This window comes from Oreochromis niloticus, linkage group LG4 (assembly GCF_001858045.2).
Source record: "Oreochromis niloticus isolate F11D_XX linkage group LG4, O_niloticus_UMD_NMBU, whole genome shotgun sequence".
Classification (NCBI taxonomy): domain Eukaryota; kingdom Metazoa; phylum Chordata; class Actinopteri; order Cichliformes; family Cichlidae; genus Oreochromis; species Oreochromis niloticus.
In genome coordinates this window covers 26,214,553-26,240,211 of record NC_031969.2, presented here as the reverse complement: position 1 = coordinate 26,240,211, position 25,659 = coordinate 26,214,553, and the positions used below count along the sequence as shown (strand labels likewise).

The following is a 25,659-nucleotide window of genomic DNA, read 5'->3' as shown; positions in this document are numbered from 1 at the left end:
CTGCAGGAAAAAATAAAAGTTTCCGGGTGCCACTCTGTGCCGTGTTCTTTGAACTTAGAAAATGCACACTGATTTTCTGTATTGCCATTACTCACTATTTAGAGTACTGGGAGTGACTAAAATAAATGAAGCAAATATGCCCAAAGTCTTATTGTGTATTGATCTGTCAAAGCTAGACAGGTGTTTTAGTTACAGACAGACAGAGCTGCTGCAGAAGAAAAAATAATCTAATTGCACCACAGCAACTTTAATGTGCGGAGCTACACAGCTACAGTATATAACACAGACGAAAGCAGTGTATTCATGTGTTTGTGGCAGAATATAGGAAGATAAAACAAGAGGTGTGATGACAGAGTGACAGTATTTTCTTCTGTGTAGCCTTCCCTTGGCTTTTTTATTTTTGTTTTTGTTGAGTTGTTAAAGCAAGTGGCAAATATTACCATGGCAACGTGGAAACTGTCCAATGACACGGCACAGCAGTCCTTGATGTGGCCCATGGCATTTCAAATTTTTAAACATCTGTGTCCTGCAACATTTTATCTGGTGAAAATGGAGAATTTGGTTAGCAACTTTCTTTTAAAAAATTAGTCTTAATAATTAAGGAGTCATCAACAGGTAGCTTTTACTTCCTGTGTCCTGCCATTTCTCCGTACTCAAATTTGCCTTCTTTCCCCAGCTGGTTCCCACCAGTATCCCATCATCACACTCCCATTCTTGTGTTCTCAGTGACTGTAATGAATTCCAGACCATTCTTTTGAGATATGTGTAGGCTTTCTTTTTGCTTCCAGCTCCCATTGCTACAATTTCAATCTTCCTGCCAGTTTGATGGGGCTGCCAGGTGCTTCTAGCTAAACCATATGTCCTTTGACACTCTGTCTTGGGGATGGGGGGAAACGTGGAGAAAGGGGGGTTAAAGAGGAGACTATCTGGAGCTACCTCTGAGAAAAACTCTCCCTAAAACTCCGTTGGCTGACATGTGGCAAAAACACAGGCCACCAAAACGAAACTCCGGTTCTAATTCCTCTTTGCGCTAGGCCTGAGAGAGCTTCAGATAGAGGGATGGCAGGGAGCTCTTCACTGTTTCCCCCGTGGGGTCGGAAAAACAGATCCTGTTTCAGTGAGCCAGTTGGCTTGGTGTGGCGCAGTGACCGCATCGCCATCTTCGGCTCAGTCTGTCAGTCAGTCACAGTCTGCTGGTCTGCAGCTCCAGTGGTCAGGCAGGAGTTCATTCTTTTCTGGTGTCTTTGTCTGAATGTTTTTCTGACGGCCCGAGAATCCTTTCAACTCTGAAACCTCAGTCTCTGCCTCGTCTCTGTTTCCGATCCAGGGCTGTGATTCTGCGCTGAACTGGTCACACCATCGTTCAAGCGGCTCCTCCTGCCTACAGGTAAGGCCTGTAAGCCTAGTGATAGTTCTGCTTGCACAAAAGCATAGTTACATGTATACACACACACACACACACACACAGCAGATTTTTTAAATCACTTGCAATGTCTCTGCAACAGAGACATAGCATAAACAACAGCTAAATGCCCCCAGAGAAGAAGCTGATTTTAGCTGCTCCCTTATCTGTATTCTCTCCGGTGCAAAAACCAGTACTACACAACATACATTTTTATACTGAAACTCCAATGTGAGATTCTGTGTGTATGTGCTGAGCCTTTTGTCATTTTGCCGCACTAGACGGACGTTTTCCCAGAGGTCCATGCAACCCAGCAGTGACCTGAAGTTACCAAGTCTCCGGGATGTATTGTGACAGACTTTAAATGTGAGGAAGAGAAACTCTCATCACCCATCACCTCTGTGAGATGAAAGGCCCCAAAAGCAGCCAGCCACCCTGCTGGACACAGCTCAGCTGTTATAAGAAGTGTCTGACAGAAGTGGCAGGTACTTGACCTTCTCTCTAGCTTTTTCTCTCTCACTCTTTCTCTCTTCTTCTCTTTTCTCACACTCTCTTTCTCTGTGTCACTGCTTTGCCACAGGCTGACCACTCACGCCTCCCCGCCTCGTCGGTGTTGTCAGAGAGCTAACAATCCCAGCCTGCTGTGCTACACCTGCATTTATTTGTTTATTCCCACTGTCTTCTAATAAGTACTCCTCATGAGTCCTTGTGGTGACGCTGATCTTGACGCTGTGCAGTCCCACTTTCTCCACCTTATTACTACAGGGGTCTCATGGCTCAGGGAAATTTATTGGTGAGTTAATGTCAATAGTTAGTCTGAGAAATTAGAGGATGGACACATTTCTGCTCAGTTCACAAGTAAAAGAAAGGTCTGGGGATTCGAGTTGTATAAGCATGGTTTGTGTTACTCAAGTGGAGTTAGATGAAGAGTACAATAGCATCCACAGACTAAATCAAGGGAGAATTACAGTGGCAAACATTGCTGGTTACCTACTGTATTCCGAGCCTAGATCTGCATGTCTGGGTGGGGAGGGCAGTTGAATTTTTAACAGCCTTGATGCACATTTCCATTTCTCCTGCAGACAGTGTCCCATGTATTCATCTCTCCTAACAATGGCGAAATGTCAGCATACTTTCAGGCTGGTCTAAATTAAACATTCATCCCCTTTGAGTATACAGCTATAGAGCTGTTCTTGCCATCCCCTCCCACACTCTTTCTTTCTATTTTCATATATAAGGGTTCGTCCAAATGTGGAACGAGAACAAGACACTTTCTCTCATTTTAGGCCAGATGGTCAGTATGTAGCGTTTAAATTATTTTAAGTTTGCTAATATGCTAAATAACACTTCTCTGGCTGACTTTCATGGTCACATCCCAAAAGTCCCAAGCCTTTATATGTGCAATGGCCAAGAAAGTTGAAGACAAGACTTAAGATGGGGAGTGGGATATTTTATTAATGGGAACTATTAATATTCCATCGCAGGGGGACGATGGCGTGTTTCTTTTTGCAGAAGCATAATGAATAACTGAGCGCCTCCATGGTACCCGATTCGTAGGCATGAATATTCAGGCTCTGGCGGTGTATCATGGGAGTGTTGGGAGCCTCTTCTCTACCCTATAGTGGATCACACCCAAGCTCTTTGTCTCACCTCTCTACTCCTACTTTTATTTCTTTCCATGCACATTCAGCCAATGTCACTAAGGCCAGCAGCATCTTGAGACCGGCGACTATAGATCTGATGCTTGGCTCTCAATAACAACCGTCCACAGAGGCTGGATTGATTGATTACACTACTGTGGCTTTGTGTGGGTTTTTAATTGATTGATTTATTGTGGGCCTATGATTGATTATGAGTAGTCAGCAGTGGGTTGGAGTTGGGCTGTCAGAGGACACAGGGTGAGAGGTGAGCTCTTGTGGCCCCTGTGATATGTTTGTTCTTTTATCCAAGAATCCCACTTTTATGTGTAACACTTGGTAGAGCCACATTTTGTCCTTACCTCGGTCACCTCTCTGGAGCTCTTTTCTCCCTAATTTCAGTGAATGCGCGCCTGTGTTCACATGTGGTGTTGCCTGGAGCTCTGTATGTCCTGTTCTTGCCAACAAAATGTTCAGTAATGTCAAGTTTGTGGTATTCAGCAGGTACAACAAAGACCTCCTTACAAACCTCAAAGAACTAACTCTCACAGTGCCTGTGCAGGAAAATAAAAAGAGATCAAGCATAAAAAGGAGAAGAACAAAGAAAAGGGAAAGATAGGGAATCACATGACAGTGCAGAGGGAAAAAAGAAAGTATTACCCCGCTCTGAACATCCCATTCAGATATAATGCTGAGGAAAGGAAAACTATGAAGGACCAGAAGAAAGAATCAATTTGGTAACATAGATCAGGAAGGGGAGACAGTTAAACGCAGTGGCAAACAAACATTTCGACAGTACACATGTCATTCTCAAATGATACACTGTCCCAGTGGGCCAATAAATAACAAAAATCTATGCTTATTTCGACTCGTAAAATCAGGCCGGCCGAGATTAGGGGCGGTTGGTGTGCTACCACCAAGACATAAAGCCTGAATGTATCAGTCATTTCTTCAAGTTTCATTAAAGTCTGATCCGTGTTGTCTCAGGATGTGTAACAGATAAACAGATGAATGAATTAACAATAAGACAAACAGAGAACAAATAGATGAACAAACAAAGCGCAAACAAATACACCAAGAACAACAAAGAAGCAAAGAAACAATTCAGTGAACAAAAAAATGAAATAAATGGAGTAAAGACTCTTGCATGGAAATGGGAAATGCACATGGGTATCAGTCATTGTCTTTTTGTCTTTAAACTCCCAATGCAGAAGAAAAAGTATGGGACAAGCATCTTGGCAGCTAAAGCCTTTGTTTACTCACACATTAAATTAGCAATGAAACAGGGACATGCATTTATTGTGTCATAGCAATTTTAGAAGGGTACAACAACAACTCTGATTACATTGTGGCTAGTTAGTGCATGTTAGTTTGATCATTTCCTTGGTGTCTGTGTATATTTTAGTATTCTAAAGTGGGGGAAAAAATCAATTTTGATATACATTACTGTACAAAATTACTGTCGAAAAGATGTTATTAACTGTGGTGAGCTTGCTATTAATATTACTGGAGAATGGCTTTGTGTGCTCTTATTGCACTTGTGGCTGAGACAGCTGTGATTTGAAACTGAGCTAACATCTTTAAGTCAAGCGATCTAACAGCACGAAGATGCTAGGCAGCTAGGAGGTAGCAGATATTTAGGGAATCTGTGATCAACATCAGCCTGCACAGTTTAAGGTTCTTCACCAAGAAAGAACATTATTCCTGGTCCTAGAAACCTATGCCTTTGCAATGCCTCAGAGAAGCTTGCTGATTGTTGCTCAAATACATCCAGATGTGCAACATCTTTTCTTTTTTATGCAGTAATCTAACACTGCCACTGCTAATCCTTTTTTTTTTTTTCAAACAAAGGGTTGCAGTACAGAAAAGCAATTACCCTGATGCAATTAGAGCCCACGAGTGGCCCTCAAACACCAGTTAAAGTCTGGAGGATGTCATCAGAACTTTGTTATGGCTCCTTGTGCCAGGTCAGTGATTATGGCTATCCTGACTTCTATTTGAAGACTGAATACAGTCTGCTTTCAAGAGGAAGAAGGAGAGGTATTACCCATAGAGCTGGAAATTGTGCGCACTGCAATGCCTTGGCACTCTTCCCTGGTGTGGAAGTAAACTGCAGATGCTTAATTTGGAACATACACCCAAAACTTCTTAAAGTCTTTTTAAAACACTGGCTTGAGGCTCAAAAAGTTGTTTAAGGACCTGGTGGAGGGAGAAGAGCAAGGGACCTTTTGGCTTTAACCCTGAAGTTAGCACAGGCAGACAATCCTGCTGCTTTACCAAGAAAAAAACATCAGTGAAAGATGCTTCCCAGATGGCCATACTGGTTGCTGGGAGTGTCTAGGAGGTAGGAATACATGTGGCTACATCACTGTAAAGTGTGCCCTTTAAAACACATAGTATTAATTAACACAAATACCAGACAGGTAGTCAAATGTTCCTTTCACCTATTTCATTCTTTTGCACTTTGAAATGTCAGCATAGAATCTTTTCACTTGACCTTGTTTGCACTTTTTCCACATTAAATTAAAGATCTGAAAGTAAACATTTAATGCCTTTACTTCACTGATCTTATTCTTTTTGAGACACTTACCATGTTAACCCTGTTTTGCCATGTAATTTTTTTTAAAACTTTCTGACAAATTTAAAAAATCCATATCCATTTGCATACATATATTCAGTTTGTTTATATATATGCAAATAAAAGCATATAAGGTGGTTAAGGCTAAAAGGCTGAAAACATACACAGGATGAGTAAATACATAGGTAACTCTGTTAACCTATGTATTTCGCTAACTGATGCATCACAATAGCTGTTATAATGTACTTAAAACTGATAGTTATAAATATGCTGTTAACTGGAGCCACCAGAGGATAAAGACTGATTTTGGAGAAGCTTACTTATGATGTGCTTTTGACTGAAAATTGTCTGGCAGAGGTCAAACAAGTTCACAGCCACTCCCTCTCACATTTCCTGATGCTGTCTCCTTCCTGGACAGCCCAGAAAGAGAGATGTGTGACTGAGTCACATATCACAGCCATCTGTCAGCCAAACATTGCCAGATGTGGTTGATGATATTAAAAGTGGCAATGCACAATATATCAAAATTCCTATGTTCAACAACAGGGCAGGTCAAAGATCACATAAAATACGGCACCCTTTCATTAAAACCAAGTTTTTGGGTCTTTCTCTTTTTATAACAGAACAGGAATAGGTAAATATGCATTCATTCTATGACAGTAACTTGTACTTTCTAAATATGGATTCCTGCTGGCCAGGCAGATGACATGACTTACTGCAGAACAGCGTGGCATCGTGCCTTGAAGAGTAAACCGGAAGATGGAGGGCACATCGGTATGGTTTCCACTGACTGGATGCTATTAAAATCCCTGAAAATGTGGCTTTAAATATGAGAGTTCTATAGGTTTTTTTTTTTTTTTGGATAAAGGCCCTTTTTTCTTGCCAAAGTGCAACAATAAGTGCAATGCAGTAGGTCTGCCATCGACTGTCTATTCACTCCAAGAACACTTGCTGTCTTAGCTCACAGGTACAACAGGACAAAGTACAAAAGGGCTTACTGAAGTGGAAGATATTCTATAAGAAAACTTTATTCGGAGCACCTGCTTCAGCCAGTTATTTTGCTGCAGTGGATAGAAACGTACAGATCAGGAACTTCAGTCAAACTTAACATATAATATCTGATTTAGGCAAAATATCACCTGAGTGATCCAATGAGCAAAACATAAATAAAAAAAATCAATAGGAAATAAAAGAACAACAAAACAAAACAGAGAGACAGGCTGCAACAGCAGAGAACCACATTTGATCCCACTCCTGTCACAAATTCACAAAACTAAATCAAACATTTGTTCTTGTTCATCAAAATTACTTAAATGTAAAGCCTGAATTTTTGTACTTCAATTGCAGCGTCAGAGTTTCAGAAGTTGATGTCAGCAGCACATACGCATAGATCCAACCTGTACACTTCTTGCCCCTTACTACCAGTTCTCTGTTAATTTGACGTCATAGCCTATTTGATTGGTAATAGTAATTTTATTGGTATAGCACTTTTAAAAATACAGGAAGTGCTTCACAGTTTGGATAAAAACACATTAAAAATAATTTCTTCCAGAGGCTTGTGTAAATACAACAATGCATCATATTAAAAGCTGTCTAAAAAGGAGTTCATGAACATGAGAGTGACACTGAGTGAAGCTTCCCAGTGACCAGAACTGATTCAGGCTGATGGAATCAGTGGTGAAGGATTTTGTGTGTTTTAAGAGAAAATCATATTAAGCGCAAAGCAGGGTGTTCCTAAAACATTGGTTGATTAATGACAGATTAGAGATGCAATAATTAATAACGTTGTTCATGTAGGTTGGCATTTCTCATACTAAAAGCCTGATTGAACAAAATAAAATAATAAGTTCTCATGACCAGCTGTGTGTGCTTTGCTTTATTAAGGTGATAGAAGTTACGGCCTGGCTGATGACAGCCTGACCAACACTTGGTCTTTCTTGTGTGCAATTTGCACTCTGTCACCAAGTGCACCTTAGGTTTTCTGAACAGCTGGTGAACTTTAGTAGACACTGCAGACTGCCAAAAGGGTTCTGTCATGTATTAAAATTCACATCAACACCGTCAGTATAGAGCCTTGGGTATGTTATCTGATGGATATGTTGCTTAAATTAAAGCAGTATCTGTGATCATAGTCTCTTATTAATTTCCTTGGTCAGTGCTCTGACTTCAAATTGTACTTAAAAAAAATGAAGAAAGAACCTATTTCATCTAACTTTAGGTTCTTTCTTCATTTTTAACAACTTGTGCCTTTTTTCTGTTGGGCGACGTGGTCAACATATGCTTTATTCAGGATTCTGTCTGGCATTCATTACCAGTGATTCTCTGTATATGTATAAGATGTTATTTTTCCACTGTCAGTTACAATAGAAGTAGTTAGATATTATAATTAAGTATTTGTTGAAGTATACTGTGTAAAAAAAAAGAAAAAACCCCCCAAACTTCCTGTACTCAAAAGTGTTAAGGTTGCAGAATTAGGATCCAAATGCATTGCTTCCAAAAGCAGGGAGAAGTAATAAAAAAAGCAAATGTTCATTTAGTTGATGCAGGGCCAAAATACACACTAAACAATATCAACCCTGAAGAACATCGGAAGGTTACACACTCTGGCAAATAATAATAAGAGAACAAAGCAATCAGGGAATGAAAGACAGGAAGCTAAATGTTCAGAGGACACAACAGAAAACTTAACCTTCAAATTAAAAAAGGAAAAGTAGCTCAAGAGAATGACGCAGGCCTCAAATAAGACTTAACAAGTCTGGGACAATAGGAATATGACAAAAACTCCTCTTAACTAATAAAAATATACCTGAACCAAAACTGAGACTCATTACTTGAATACAGAAACACAGGAAACGAAGCGTTTATGTTTCAGGAATTAAGACCTTGAAATCTATACACCGAAAAAGAAATGAAACAATGAATCATAAACCCAACCTAGTGATAACAAAAGAAAAGAAAAAAGACAAAGAGCATAAGGATAACAGTGAAAACAAACTCAAAACCCTTAATAACCAAAACCCCAACACTCCAGATCCCACAGACCATAACACAAAAGTAAGCAAGAGCGCATACGCAAGAGTATCAAGTTACTTCCCAACACTGCTCATAGGTACTTTTGGGCAAACTTGTCTTAAAAATTTAAGTCAAGTGTGATTGAGGCTTGTGGTGTTTTTAGGTGTTGTTTTGACCCGTAGAGCAGGAGGTGCATCTGGCTTTGGCTTTGGACAGTCTGCAGGTTCCCTGTGGGGCCCAGCAGCAGAAGCAGTAACGGAATGAATGTTACTAACCCTTTCTACTTCCATTAGAGACAGAAACTAGAGGATTACTGCCAGGGGCAAGGCTAATGACTGTCATGCCCGCAGAAAGCCGATTTACTGAAACCGTGGCAGGAAGGCGTGAAGCCAAAATCTCCCACTAAGTCCCAGTGTGAGGGGCCTTAATAAAGGAGAGACTCTGCTCTATCGCCAGCTTTCTTCAGTGAAAAGTTGTGAAAATCACAAAAGAGTGTATGTAATACATGCATCCCTCCAAGTTTACCATCAGCATTAATCACCTAGTGAAAACAATGGCAAATGAAAGTACACAGAAAATTGCAAATATAGTTACCGAAATGATGACATTCCCTTACAGATCCATAAACCGACCATAAAACTCTCTTTTGCAGTCAAATCTATTTTTGAGGAATTTGTAATTCCCTCTTATTTTCAAACTGGGAGCATGCAGAAATAAATAGTCCCGTCGTTGGCACTAACTCATAAGACTGGAATCACTAAAGAGTGTGGTGAAATGATTAAGTGGGACAATACAGACAATGAATCTTCTGTCTCACAATAACAATACAGTGCAATGCATGTGTTTAAATGTTAATGCTCTTTGAGGCTCTGCACAACTGCTTGACGATATTCATTTTTCCAACGTATGAGTTTGGTTCTGGAAATAGAAGCATTTTATTTAACTAGAGCATCGTCAGTTAAAACTCTGTTGATGTGATGCTAAAAAGGGGCTTGCACAAGAAAGGGTTTTTGTAACATATTAAAGAGCGATGCAAAGTGGGAAATTCAGGACTTAAAGCAATAAGCGCTGTCCCAACTGCTAAGACACGTTTATATTCAACAACACCGTAGGGAGACTTTTCGGTGATATTTAAGAATATCGAATCTGAGGAACTTCCTAACATACATACTGCTACTTCTCATATTTAAACATATTCCATTTTCTATGCTCAGAATTGTCCTCGTCCGTTACCTTTCTCCACCTAAATAGCATGCACATACACACAGGCTCGCACACACACATGCCTAGGCATTGATTTGGCTGCTTCAGGGGCAAGGGAGAGCACTCATCGAGAAGTTCGGACAATTGATCTCTGGAGGGCATGAGATACAGGGCCCGCTTTCTTCTCTCCTTTCTCAGTCGAGTCTCTCACAACCTCTCACACACACTCTCGACTACTCGACATGTTTCCTCTGAATGTGCATTCTCTGGATTACTGCGAAGTCGAGGAGTAGCGAGGGAGAACATTGCTTTACTGAGTGTTTGGGTGAGATACTGTGGGTATAGCTTCTCAACTCACAGTTGAGACTCAAAGTTGAGATCGCAAAACAACAGGAAAAACCCCCACAAAAACTAGCAAAGATTTTTACACTGTGTTTCACTCTGTTGCATCAAAATCAGGCTCTAGTTCCTTTGTCAAATGTTTTTTATACTATTGCTCAGAAGTGTTGTTCACATGTCTAGCGTTTTAGTAGTGTTTACATTTTTGTTAGTTGTCAGTGGTGCATCTATATGTTCAAACAGTCAATGTGCGTTTAAGCCTGGACCAATTACCTACTGCATGTCACTCAAAGTTCCACTTCCACTGATTGTGTAATCTCCAAATACTCACCAATTGGTTGGGAAATACACATTTTTCTATAGTGACTAGAGGTTGCTATGGAAATGTGGATTGCCAATTAGTATTTTGGCCTGCGTGACTGAACCTACATACAGACTGGAAGCACTGTGGTGACCAAACATCAGGTGAAGGTGAAATAATCGTTGGTAATAGGACGTGGGCGGGAACCAAGAAACTTTAATTCAGCTTCCAGCCAAGCAATGGGACTACCGATCAGAACACATGATACTGCTCATTTAGATATGATGTGAAATGGACATCAAAGATAACCTGAGAAAGAGGCGATGTAGGATTTTAAAATTAATACCATGGGTGCGTTTACTAAACATTTTGGACCTCAATGTCAAAGGTCACAGTTCCTGAAAATCACCTAGCATTTTTAAAATTTATACCACAGGTGCATGTACGAGGAGGCTGAGGGGTAGCACTGGTGGCCGCCAGCATTTTCAATCCCAGCACTCTGTCCTGTACATGTTTTCTTTTCTGTTTGTAGCGTAGTGTTTAGTGTAGCCAACACTGACTTGCATGACATCACTTGAGAAAGTTCATTAGATTTTGCACAGCTTACTCTGGAACCATTAAAGAATTTATACCACTTTCATTGCCTCATTTGAAGTAATATTGAAGGCCTAAAAGGAACATGTTATTAAAATCAGAAACATTTGTCAACATGCATCATACAATAGCTACACAAACCAGCGGACGGAATTCCTCATGTTCAACACAAATAGCAATTTTAAGCAGTCAGATGAAAGTACTCTGTAACGTACTAACTATCGCAATCATGATGATGTAATACAGATGCAATACATACATCTGCTAGTGATTCAGTGAAACCAAGGCACTAACCATGTAAGCTGAAGTTAAATACTTACGAACCATTTTCTTAAACTCCAACATATCACAATTTAGGAAATGAAATACTTTTTTTTTTTCCGGCATCAGGAAGTCCAGCTGTACACTAACAGTTACACTTCATTCGCTTGGTCACCATAAGTAAAATGACTGGCTTTTTTGTTGTGTTTCTTTTTTTTCCCCCCTACTATTTTAAAAACTGTATATCACAAGCTGGAAAGTCTTTGTGACCATCTGATGTCTGACTACATTTTCTCTGAAATCCCTGTATATTTGCAAAGAAGAAAGTCTGGCGAAGGATTAGGGAAGAACAGCAAACTGCCAAAATCTGCACAGCCTGTCAGAGTTTGGAAAAGAATGAGACAGGAGAGGAAAAAAAATGTCAAGAAGGAGACTGCAAATGAGGCTTGTTTCAATAAGAAGATCGATGGGGATGCAAGAAAAGATGTTGTGTGCATCGATGATAAGTGTCCATGGGCAAACAGGAGGGGTGCCTATAGAAGTGGGATATATGGGTATGTTGGGAGGGAAGTTGAGCAGTGAAGATGGTGTGAGAGAAATGATGGCGAAAGTGTGGCCCACGAGAGGCTGCAGATAAACAACAGTTTTTGACTACATTTCCAGTGTTTGTGTGACTTGAAAACCATTTTTTAATAAAGAAAAGAGCGTTTCATGATCGTAGAAAAGACCGCATGAGAAGAGACTCCGTAAGAAAGCAGTAAACAGCATCCGACAACATTTTTTAATTGCTGACTTGGATTCTGCTAAAATTCCGCTTTATCTCTTTGTATTGTATTTTTTGACTTATGTGTAGCCTTGATGATGATCATTCATGGCTTCTGTATTAAGTGGGAAATCTCTATGGGTTTGGTAATTATTTTAGGCTGTTGCCCTTTGTGTTATTCAGTTTCCTGGTCTGGACCTTTTGTAGGGAGATGTGATTGTTGAGGACAGCCCTTCAGCAGTTGTGCATGTCACAGGGTCTTGTGGGGGATACACTTTTCACCACGAGACCCATCATGGCAAACCAGCCCAAACAAACAGAGTTGCTCTGTTTATGATAATCTTCTTTTAGAAGTATGTTATTTATTTGTACATTCTCCTCTATATTCGGCTTGTACCGCATGCTGCCTAGCTGTGTGCATATATTGAAGTGAATCCTTGTAAAGAGAAAACCTAGGTATTTCCCAGCCTTGATGTCAGCTGCGTTACTCAGCTTCTTTTCTCAGTGTTGGCAGCTTATATGTTGTGAAGCCACTGACCCTGAGCTTATGGATTAGCTACCAAAGAGCTTTCCCTCATCTAGTCATGATGCCATTAGTCAGTGGTAGCCTCTGAAAATTGAAAAATGATGTAACAGTGGCTTAGTGTATATCCATGTCACCTGTTTTGGTACCATTTGATTTGGTATTATAATGACTGCAACTCTTTGAGGCTACATTGTTCAGGAATGTGCCGTACAGTGTATGTGAGGACGTTGCAGGCTGTGGAACAAAGGCATATCGATTTTTAAAAGAAGCAGTGCAGCTATGCAGACATTTCTTGATAGGTGTCACTGTATGTTTATCAGATACCACTTCACTGATGTGTTCACAGTGACAGTAAGACAGATCAGTTGCAAGTGTGGAATATTTTTTTTATTATTTTTGAAAGCTGATGGCAATAGGAGGAGATCTCTCCAGTGTTTCCCACCGCTTGCCATCCTGTGTTAAAAATAGTCATACAAACAGTGACACTGAGCCATCATGGCATGTCATTTTTGTCATCATCTCTGTGCTGAGAAATAGCTGGAACATATGACAACCCGTTGATTGAGAGGGGAGATGGTCACGATTGTCCACCTGGCTCATATGTTTGTGTTGGGTTAATTTTCAAAGAATACACGTGTAGGCTCTCATTATGCTGAAATAACATTAATTACCTAATGCATTGGCTCTGAGTCATTTTCAGAGTTCATATTTTACTTTTCTTCCCTGGTTGGAGTGCAAAAATAAGCTCTAGGAGTAACCTCTTTATGTGGCTTTTAATTCCAGTGACTGTTGCGACCCTCTTGCTAATGTCTAAAAGTGATGATTTGGAGATAATAACATGTAAACACCTTAAAAGTTTTGTAGTTCTTCACCATTTTTGGAATTGGCAATTCTCCAAAACTAAAACCATGGTAACAAATATAACACAGTGTGAAGAGGTACCAACACCATCCTTTCAGATAGTGTTTACTGAATGAAGATGGAGAAAGCACTAGGCATTAACAAGTCCCTAACCCAAAGGTCCTCTCCTCTCCATCTTGTGCCAGCAGTGGGGCTCTTGAGCATGTTGTTCACACACAGGCACATCCATCTTCTTTGTATCCGAAATTACTTGCTGTCTTTGATTCTCACTCCCCGTGTAAATGAAGTGGGTGTGAGAGGGCGGGAAAGCGGTGGGCTGATGGATCTTATTAAAGGTGTTGCATTGATAATCAGTCGAGAGACAACAAGATATGGGTTGAGCAAGGAGGAGAAAGAGAGAAAGAGAGAGGCAAGAAAGGGTTCGGGGGGGGGGACAAAAGATATGTCTCTGTTCACAGTGGCAACATGCCCTTGAGAGGATGGAGACAGAAAAGCCAAAGAAGGACAGAGAGAGCATGGGAAAAGAGATGGAGGAGACTGTTGAGCTGTCACAGATGTAGCAGTTATGTCACTTTGGTTTATCTCCATCAGTGCATCTGACTGACCAGGGAGGCAATTTCACATGTTTGAGCTGAGTGAAACTCCATGTTTACGAAGGGATAAACGTTTGTAGGACTCTCTCTGCCTATCCTTCCATCCATTCCGTTTCCTGGCCCTGCTCTAGACCTCCATTTAGGAAGTGAGAAATTACACATCTTTATTTATAAATCATGGAACTCCCATTTCTTCCACTTGGTAACAATAACTGCACAATTCATTTGCCTTTTTCTGGATGCACTCTGTCTGCTACAGGGTGAGTGTTGTTTTTTTTCCATATGATAATGTGTTTTTTCTCACTTTGATTTGTTTATATTGAACTGTGAACATACAGTGCACAACATTACCGAAACACCAGTCTGATCTTTTCCTAACATTGTTTCTATTCAGTACTACTGCAGGTCATGCCTTACAGAGTTCTTGCAATGAACAGAATATCACTTTGACAGGAGACCTCAGGGGATGCTATCCCATCTCTCAGTCGGATTATTTCCACCTGCTACGATGTGTGGCCTGGAGGACATGCTATTATGATATTTTCTTTTTAAAAGAAGGCATATGTTTGACTGTAATACATACAATCAGATCTTGTTTTGCTTATATCCAACAGTGAGCTAGGTTTGGATACAGCTGCAACAGTATTTGTTGCATTTCTGTATTTAAAGGGAAGTGATATATAAATAAAAACAAAACAAAAAAACACCTGCATTATATAAGCAAAACTCAGACCTTAAAGCATTTATTTAACCTGTCTATCTGTTTAAGTTGTCAGTAAAGCCATTGTCAGGAAATGCTGAAATTGTAAGGCTTTAAAAGTAAGTATGATTATGCCAAAGAAAGTCACAGAGTCAAGGACCATTTTCATGTTATTTATGTGCAACCAGTTTTATGTCAGGATAATTTCCTGTATGGTCTAGATGTTTTTATACATATTTAGACATTTTCCATTTATATGTTCAGGCAAGCAAAACAGGATGTGTAAAACAGTTAGAAATATGTCAACGAACAAAAGAATTACAAATTAGTTGTTTTGCTTTTACATTGGAATGTATTTAATTTGCTAAAATGTCCTTATTCTGCCAATAGTTATCATATTCAGACTTTTGAAACATGAGGTCTCTTCAGCATAAACTAAATAGCTAAATCACTTTTTAACTGACCAATAGCTGGTGGAGGATTTTGTATGGACAAGATTAATGTTTGGGCTTTTTTATGATAATTATTATTATATTAAAACATTGTAACAAACTGCATATGCCTTGTTCTGGTTATTGATTGGGATTTTGTTGCCTTACTCTTTATGACCACCCTTCTTATCTCATTATGTTGTGGATAAACTAAGTTTTCCAAGCTTGGAAGTCAAAGTCGAGGTGATGTGGGATGAGGAAGGAAAGAGAACTGTTTGGGGCTTGTACAGAAGGTATTATACACACACTGGTACACTGCATGCTAGAGAAAACACACTGAGCCTGTGAGCTTGACTTTATTAGATTCAAGCTTAAAGTATTGTCAGTTACAGCTGGAAAGCTGACTTTATGTAATCGCACAGCCTGAGACAGCCAAGCAAGCCAAGGATGCACGAAAAGACATATATATATCTCCAAATTTATATATTTCTTATACTGTGAGGTGTGAAAACTGAAAGTAGGTTAAATTATATTGTTTATTATTAGAAGAATGTAACTTTTCTAGCTTCAGTGTAAAACAAGAACAAACTGCTTACAGAACTTTTAAATGAATTAAATTAAATGAAAAAAATAAAATGAAAAATCTGTTAAATTATGCCATCGTTGTTGACAATGAAAACAGTGTCAGTGGAAAACTATTTTTAAACTTTATGAAAGTGGATACATTAAAACCCAAGAGTTTTTATTCACTTTTGTTTGTCATTGTTTTTGTTTTTAATTATTGCTTGTTTTAGGCAGTAAATTAACTTGCTTGTGGCCAATGCACTGATAAGAGATTGCAGTAATTTCACTTACTTCTATGTGACCAAGTGAGTTGTAAATCTAAACCTTGCAAAACAGTGTTAAACCTCAATATTCACAAGATCTGAGTACTGAGCAGCTCCCATTAGCAAATCAAAGAACCCACATTTGCTGATGGTAATTGTCAAATTTCAGCTGTATTTTTCTTACTACTCTTACTAGCACCAATATCTTTTGCAGCTTTAATGATATAGAGGAATAAAGGCAACACAGATACAGAGTATCGCTGAAACCAGAATATCTGTGTCAAACAGCATGAGATACTTCTGAATTCTGTCCTATCCATAGACAGCAGAAAACATTGACATGCCTCCCGTGAAGTTTGGAAGAATCCAGTTGAGTGTTTTTGTTGTTGCCACCTTGGTGTTTTGAACTCAATCTGACAAAAAAGGGGTGGATCTGACTGTGAACCCACATGCTCATTGGCTAAGGACTTGTCAATCACCAGCACCGAGCCAATGATCATACTGTGCTTAATCTTTCTTTTATGAAACAGCCTAACTTTTTATTCAATATGACACAAAATGAGTGATGGAGACCATGAATGTGGCAAGAAAGTGTTTACAGAGGTCAAGTTAGAGAGCAGTTTTCCTGTAGACTTCTATATTCTTGGAAGGTTTAGGGGTTTTTTTGCCACCACCCCCACAGAGATTGTCCCCTGGTGGCCATTTAAAAGAATGCAGGCTTAAGGTCCTACCGTGTTGGCTTCACTTTTCAGACCCAGCAGCTACTCACAAGTTTTATACTGTTTATGGTTCTATCAGAGAGCTAACATGACTGGAGCAGGCTGGTAAAATGAACTAACATTGAATCATTAGAAATGATTTTGTCATTCCATTAATTCGACTTTTAAGTTGGGCTGTTTCAGATTCGTTCAGCATACACTAGCCCTATCTCTTCTTTTCATTCCAGTTTTGTTAAATGTCACATTTCTCAATTTGTCATTAGTCAGAGTTCAGTGTGGAGTGACACTGACTGACAGCCAAGTCACGCTGTGGCAAACGATCAGTGATGGATTTGACTGAACCAGCTCAAAGGGTTGTTTAAAAAAAGCATGATTTTATTATTACTTGTTTTCATCCGTTGCTGAAAATAGTGAAATTATCATTGAACTACAGTTTGTTTAAATGTCATCGTCTGCTGGCAGGGACCCTACGATGTAATTTAAAAAAAACTTTTAAAAAAAAAGTCAGGGTAGCAAAACTAGAACTTTCCTCACCCTGAGAATTGAGAAATGGGGATGCTTTTACTTCCCTTGTTTTATTTATTAGTTAACCACAGTGACTTGGTAATGGTGCTCTATGAAAAGTAAAAAGTAGAAGTAATGTGTAGTGTTTTCCTGGGGTTCATTCTCTGGAATTTACGATATCTCTTAAAAATTTGTGAGTGACAGTTAGTCAGACTGATGAGAGATTTCAGAGATTTGTTGTTTGTGTATCTATGTGGTTTTTTTTAGGGTCACAGACAGAGATGCATCTGGTCTGTTAATTTATCAGAAAGCAGTAGAAGTATATTAAAACAAGAGATGTGAGAGAACATAAGGGTCAGTGTGGATGATGCGGTTATGAGGCGTAAGTACAACAGAGCCAAGAACTGAGCGAAATGCATAGAGGAGGAAGAGGACAAGGCTTAAAAATTCCCCTCACATCGTGTGCCTCTGGGTTATATCTCAAGTGCACCAATGAAACAATGTTTTCTCACAATAAATTACACATGAAAATGCTGGATCATAATATATTCGCAGACTACATATAAATGTCATTAGGTATTTAACTGTGTCTCTTTGAATGTTCCTATCTGCGCCTTTGTTATGCTGCCTCCTTGTCTCTCTCTGTCTTTCACAGTTTTTTTTTTTTGTTTTAATTCGTTTCTCTGGAGGGGATTAGAATAGCAGCAGTCATGAGGGAGTTGTTACCTGGATTAAACTTGATTGGTTGCTTTCTTGATTGTTGATGATAGTAACATAAAACAGTAATCCACTGGATAATGATGATTCTCTCGAGATGGTAACATGGAATTAGAATCACCAGGAGGCTATGTTTTCTAACTACCAACTAAATTAAAAATCTAATTTTCATAGCTTTGTTTTATTGCTTCTCCCATTTCTAAATCTTTATAGAAAAACAGATACTGCTAAGTATTAGTACAAGACTAAGATAATAAGCTGTCTGCGCTGTATGGGTTTATTTAATGATCTGAGTGAGAGCTATTTTAAGCGTAAATACCGGACATTAGCAAAGTAAATTGCAATGACACTATAGCTGACTCAAAACACAAACTGTCAGCTATAACTTTTGAAGTATTTTTCTTGTCAGTGAAAAGGTGTTGTACTTGTCAAGCAGCATAAATGGATGTTGTGCATTTTCTCTAGTGACACACACACTATAGGTAAATCGTTTTAGTAGGTTTTAGCAAAAGATGCTCTTTTTGGTTACAATCTGGCACGATACAGCAGATACTGTATATATATTTAAGTTGAATAATGAGCCTTGTGAAATTATGTGATGTTGATAGTCAAGGATGTCTTTTAGTACATTTGGGTGGAAATGTGTAGGCCGGTTGAACATGCTTATTGAATGTTATTCCAGCCGCACCTCAGCGTCTCCCCAAGTCGCCCATTAACTGAAATGTGTGAGCAAATGCATTTGACTGTGCTGAGTGTGACTTTGCTGAGTGTGACGGAGTTTTCTTTTCAGAGGAGGAAAACAGCGCCTCTTGAATCAGTGGAGCGTGATGCATCTGTATGGCAGCAAGTTGGGCCTCTGCACTCGCGCAAATGCTGTGACACCCTGCTCTGCAAATGTCAGTCCCATCCAATTAAATGGTTGAGCGATGCCATTGCCCACAAGGGGATCCTGCCGATGAAGTTCTTTGTTTGTTATCAGCTTTGTTTCCCGTTTTTCACTTTCACAGACAAGAATGTTGTTCATAGATGCCCCTGCAATACATTCTGAGAGAGGGAAGACCCGTGAGCTGTTACAGTGCCATGTTTCATGCAGAAGTACCCTCATGCTCTGTCTGTGATTCTCTTGGGTCATGTCTGTGCTTGTTATTCATTTGCAAGCAGTTTGGACCACCTACACATTGGCTATATTTACAACAATGTCAGTCTGTAGTCTGCAGTTAACTTCGCTTTGATTATTGGTTGCTCTCCTTGTCAAGCACCTACATTATCTGCCTAGGCTGCAGTCAAGAAATTCATCCGAATGTTCAAGAGCAACCAACAGTAAGCGATGGTCTCTGCTGAGTGATGATAGATTAATAAACAATCCACACAAAGCTCAGTTATTGTCCTTATAATGCTATAATGCTGTTCTCTGTGTGGCAGAAAACAGCACATTTTTATGTTTCCTTGGCGATTGAGCTAAAAATTAGCTTAACATTTGCCACCACACTGTCTCATGGTATATAAATATAAGGGGAGTCTCATACTTGTTTTAATTTGAACATATATATATATCTATATCTATCTATCTATCTATCTATCTATCTATATATATATATATATATGTGTGTGTGTGTGTGTGTGTGTGTGTATATACATATATAAAAGAATCCCATAATGATGACCCAGGTCAATATAGTCATCTAAGAGGACATACTTTACTGTAATGTTCACAGGGAAATATTCCTTTACATGACTATAAACCATACTGTTTGTTTTTGGCTGTCTGTCAGAGCAGGGAAGGGTTATTGGCTGACTTTTGCTCATGTAAATCCTGCTTCAGCAGCCACAGTCATTTCCACATATTAATTAAGCCAACTTGCAAACCTACTGCTAGTAGTAGCTGTGCCAATGTGCCACTCTTACAACAAGAAGATAACGCGGAGGAGAAGTGTGCAGGCATTTGCTGTCTTTTAGGAGGGAAGGTCTTAAACGGTGAATTTGGATCTCGAGGCATATTCTCCAGATGCTAGGCCAGTCCCACCCTTTTCTGTTGGAAGTGTGTTTCACACTCTTACTAAAGTCATTAGCCAAAGCCTTTTACACTTTGGCACCAAGACATTTTCCAGGAAAGGGATTTAGGAGCTCTGTTGAACTGTTTCCTTAACTGGGCTTGGTTTGCTCACCATGTTTTTTTTCCTGTTGAGCTAATGCTAAAAAAATGATTCAGATAGTGATTAAAAAAAAAGGACAGACCTTATAGGACTGTAATTCCCTAAAAGGAATTTGATGTTCATTCCACCATGTTAACAGTGACACTCTCCAAAGGCAGCACATGTGAAAGGTTGGACACTACATTACAGGGAAATGTTTTGTGTGAGGGGCTTCTCTATGGGTCAGTGGGTACTGCCAAGAAAATATTCAGACTCTGACATTTGTTCAGGGCTTGTCTTCAATCTGCTGTAAATATTTTCTTTGCCAAGGAAGTTAAGTCACATTTGTGTATTATAAGAATTATAATTCTCTCCAACACATTCAAAATGATTGGTTAACTCTACAAGCATATTGAATTCCTCCTGAAGAACTGACGATTACATACTGAGGGTATTATGAGAGCTATTTTGGGAGAATGTGCGCAGTGAGTTGGCAGTGGTAGACATTAAGTGGTCTAAAACTAGATTTTTCAGCCTGGCTTATTAAATGTTTGCTAATTGACAGTGCAAAGGTCATGATGTTCTTGGCTTGAAAATGCTCAAATACCTTGGGACAATTTAGCTGTCTACTATTTCTATGTTTAAGCTAATTGAGAAATCCAGCACATTCTTTTTCTTTTAGCTTCTGTGCAGTACCAATATATTAGAGAAAAGAATGTGGACATTATATAAACATTATAGGACATGTAAGTTATTAAATGCAACAGCTGCTTAATATGGAACATTAAATTAGTTTTATATGTCAGACATAAGTTACAAAAATTAAATAGTAAAAAATAAATTACACTGCTTACAATATGGATTCCTGGATACATGCATTGTTTTAAATCCTGCAGATTTCACTTAAGAAAAATAAATATGAAGGCAAATATATCACACACAAAAACATAAAAGCACCAACAAATAATCCAGAAAGATAACGATGTGGTTAAATAGTAGATTCATAGACACAATAAATTTAAGTAATCAGTTCACTGTAGTTTCGTTTATATACCACCATTTCATCGTCTGAAAGCATTTTATCTTGTAAAGGTAAACAATTTCCAAATATTAGCTTGAACACCAGCCATGAGAGCCACTGTGAGCAATCTGACTCCAGTGGTGGGGAGGAAGAACTCCCTTGTAACAAGAAGAGACCCCTGGCACAACCAGGTTTTGGTAGGGGGAGCCATCTGCCATGAGTAGAGTTGAAAGACAAAACAGACACAAGGAGTCCCTGAACGTCTAATGGGACCAAATCCAAACTGTGGCAGGAACAAAAGTAGACAAAAGTTAATGACATGCAACTAGTGGCAAATAGATGGGTAGTCAAAAGAGAAGAGTGAAAGACAAGCTCTCATTGCATCATGGGAAGTCCCCCTATAGCAGTACAACTAAAGGGTGTTCCACAGTAGAGCTTAAGGCTCTGACTCCCATTCAACAGTATTTGAATAAGAGATTTAGCTTTGAATTTAAACCTCATCATTATGTACATGTTTAGAGTCCACATTAACAAAACCCCAAAACACTTTTTAAAAATTCACAGCACTATGTTTATAATATCATAACAAATTAAGACATGCATTATATTTTGCGACTCCTCTAACAACTGCAAGGAAACTACATTAGTTCTGACTTTAAGATTAAAAAGCAATGACTTGTACAACAAGCTCAAGTAGACAAATGCAGCAAGTCCCTGAGGGGTTAAGAAGTGTCCATCAACTGTCTGTCTGCGCCTCAGCCTCAAGCTTTTCCTATCCTCTATCAACTCGCCTCCCTTCAAAGTGTCAAGTCAGTAAAAAGTTTCTTTAGACAGTGGAGACTCTACTGAGTGCAGCTATAGCCTAAGGAAGATTTATTAAATTGTAGTCTTTTTTTCTCAAAATTGAAAGTGACAGAAGGAAAAAAAAGAAAACAAATTTAACGATCAAAACGATTTGTTACGAGTTTTGTTTGTCTATGGATATCTGACAGCTGATAAGGAAACGCTGAAGCATTGACAGGACTAAATAAGTTACAAATGATGAGGAATAGTTTTTGTATATTCATACTGAACACTTAGAGTTTTGTATATATATAACATACATACACCGACAAGGAGAATATGGCATTGATAGAATACAACTCTGACAGCAGACACAATGTGGTAGGTTATACAGTTAGGTATATAAATATTTGAACAGAGACAACTTTTTTTTTAATAATTTTGGTTCTGTTTGTTACCACAATGAATTTTAAATGAAACAACTCAGATGCAGTTGAAGTGCAGACTTTCAACTTTAATTCAGTGGGTTGAACAAGAAAGGCTGCATTAAGTGTGAGGAACTAAAACATTTTTAACACAATCCCTTCATTTCAGGGGCTCAAAAGTAATTGGAGAAAATAAATAACTGAAAATAGAATGTTCGTTTCTAATACTTGGTTGAAAACCTTTTGCTGGCAATGAAGGCCCGAGGTCTTGCTCTCATGTACATCACCAGATGCTGGGTTTCGCCTTTAATGTTCAGCCAGGCCTTTCAGTTGCTTTATGTTCGTGGGTCTTTCTGTCTAAAGTTTAGTCTTCAACAAATGAAATGCATGCTCCACTGGGTATCCCACTTCTTTGCTTTAAAAAACACCTGGGTTGCTTTGGGTATATGTTTTGGGTCATTGTTCATCTGTATTATCAAATGCTGGAAATCATTTTCATTGCATTTAGCTGGATGTGAGCAGACAGTATGTCTCTGAACACCTCAGAATTCATTCGGCTGATTCTGTCCTGCGTCACATCATCAAAAAACACTAGTGTGCCAGTACCACTGTCAGCCTTGCATGCCCAAGCCATTACACTTCCTCCACCATGTTTTACAGATGACATGGTATGCTTTGGATCATGAGCTGTTCTACGCCTTCTCCATACTTTTTTCTTGCCATCATTCTGTTAGCGGTTGATCTTGGTTTAATCTGTCCAAAGAATGTTTTTCCAGATCTGTGCTGTCTTTTTTAGATGTTTTTTGTTTGTTTGTTTGTTTTTTAGCAAAGTCCAATCTGTTCTTTCTATTCTTGAGGCTTATGAGTGGCTTGCACCTTGCAGTGGATACTCTGTACTTATTTTCATGCAGTCTTCTCTTCATGGACTTGGACATTAATACGCCTACCTCCTGGAGAGTGTTGTTCACTTGGTTGGCTGTCCTAAAGGGGTTTTTCCTTACCCTGGAAAGGATTCTGCGCTCATCCACCACTGTTGTCTTCCATGTTTCCAAGTCTTTCTGCATTACTGAGTTCATCAGTGCTTTCTTTCTTCCTCAGGATCTACCAAACTTTAGATTTTGCCACTACTAATATTGTAGCAATTTTTTGAAAGGGTTTTTTCTGTTTTCACAACTTAAGGATGGCTTGTATCACCTGCATGGAGCAAAATTTTCCAAATACAAGCACCACACCTCAAATCAACTCCTGGGATACTGATATAATGAAGGAATTGCCCACACCAGCCCATGAAATAGCCTTTGAATCACTAGTCAAATTAGTTTAGGTAAAAAGAGGGTGGCACATGTTAAGGAGCTGAAGCTCCTAAACCCTTTATCCAATTTAAATGTGGATAAACTCAAATGAAAGCTAAGAGTCGTTATGTCCATGTCCACTATATGACTGTTATTGGAATATGTTTCCAATAATATATACACAATGGAGACACTACTGAGCAGTCTGGACATAATGAGCCAATCCTGGTAGAAGAGAGCAATGTTAAGGAACTAGTTGATGACCGGGCACCTACTATGACAAATGTATTTACTGAGCTGAGTATAAAGATTATGGCTAGACTCAAAACAGTCAAATAACCAGTAATGTGGCTCCTCGGCTCACTAACAAAGTTAGTTTAGAAGTGATGCTTGTAGATATTAACATAGCTCTACTCACCATCTTCATTACCAGCATTATAGAAACCAGTAAGTTTGTATATGCCACTGCCACAGTTTTCCTAGAAACATTTAGGTAAAGGGGCAATAAATCCAAAGAGGTCCCCCACAGATTTGGTATTTGAAGCAAAAATCAAAGAAGCCTAGAAAGATTTTAGAAGGAATTTAGAGGTGCAGTAAGGTGTTGTGAGAGACGGGTTCTGGAGGGATAAGAAGCACAGCAAGATGTCCATAACTGATACTCTGCAGACTTCCAAACAGAAGCTCTGGCCTCTAGGCTGCAGAGCTATACCATGGAAGCAGGGACCAAGACCGAGACCTGCATGTGGTGGACTCCTTGTTGCAAGGGGAAAAGAGCACATGGACAAACCCACACAGAGCTGAGACTGAACAATACTGGAAGGAAGGAAGTGTGAAATTGTCCACCAAAACTGCAGCCTTTTCCTCCTTGTCATCCCCCTCTGTGTCTGGTTGGTTGGAAAATAGCTGCCTTTCCATCTGAAACTTATAGTCCCAGATGTTCCAATCACTTCAATGGGCTCAAGTGTCCAGAATCATTCTTCTAAAAACACTTGTAAAAAAATGGATTGCTCGCAGGAGCTCAGTGAATTCCAGTGTGGTACTGTGATAGAATGCCACCTGTGCAACGAGACCAGTTTTGAAATTCCTTGTTAGTAAATATTCCACCATCAACTGTTGGTGGTATTGGGAACAATAGCAACTCGGCCACGGCATGGTCGGTCATATAAAATCAGAGAGCGGGTCAGCGGATGCAGAGGTGCAGAAGTCACCAACTTTCTGCAGAGTCAATAACTACAGATCTCTAAACCTCATGTGGCTTTCAGATTAGCTCAAGAACAGCTCATACATGGACGACATCAAGCTTTATGCCAGAGGTGAGAGAGACATCTACTCACGGATCCATCTCACCAGGATCTACATTAAGGACATTAGGATGTAGTGTGGTCGAATGTTGCAAATAGAGGTGAAGTGAGCTGAATGAACGGAACTACCACTAGTCAGAATAGCAGAAATGCAGAAATACAGGACAGCTGCAAGTACCTGGTTATTCCACGCCAGCAGCAACTATGATAAAGACGTGAAATGTCAGCCATAGCCAAGTACCTCTAAAAGACGGGGGCTGAGAAGCTAGTAATAAGATCCAAGCTATCAATATGTGTGGGTGTGTGAGTGTGAGTGTGCATTTACATGCAAGAGCACTCTAACATTTTATTAACATCATCATATTTTAGTTGCAAAGAACTTGTAATTTTTTTCTCCATGTTATGTTATAATTATTTGATATTAATGAACATAATTCTTTGCAGTGCCTCTTAAGATTATCAAGGTTTGTATTAGTGAGTTTTGTAAGAGTAAAAACATTTCATTTTCTGAAATTACACAGAGCATAAGAAGGCCCATGTCTTTACCAAGTTAAGATAAACCAAGAGGCTCAAAGCCCATTATCTATTTTCTTTGGTCTCATCTGAAAAATCAATAGATTTAAGCACTTAGCAGGCCAGTGTATTTTCTCCTATTTTTAGAAAACCATTTCTTTGGTCTTTTGTCACCAGCTGCTTGTCCTCAGCCCACCAAGTATTCAAGTCTTTGGAAATTAAAA

At 39.2% G+C, this 25,659-nt stretch overlaps 1 long non-coding RNA gene across 3 annotated transcripts in view; it reads left to right on the top strand.

Annotated features, from left to right (window-relative positions):
• The first annotated feature begins 357 nt into the window (after positions 1 to 357).
• Positions 358 to 25,659, top strand: part of LOC102082290 (uncharacterized) — a 40,378-nt gene continuing 15,076 nt past the window's right edge. The window contains exons 1-3 of one of the 3 annotated variants that reach the window (XR_003219768.1): positions 358 to 561; positions 1,328 to 1,387; positions 1,684 to 1,887. This is a non-coding gene — a long non-coding RNA (uncharacterized LOC102082290). Of the gene's footprint in view, positions 562 to 1,062; positions 1,388 to 1,683; positions 1,888 to 25,659 lie in introns of those variants that run through there. The other 2 variants (XR_269158.4, XR_269157.4) reach the window with 2 other exon arrangements.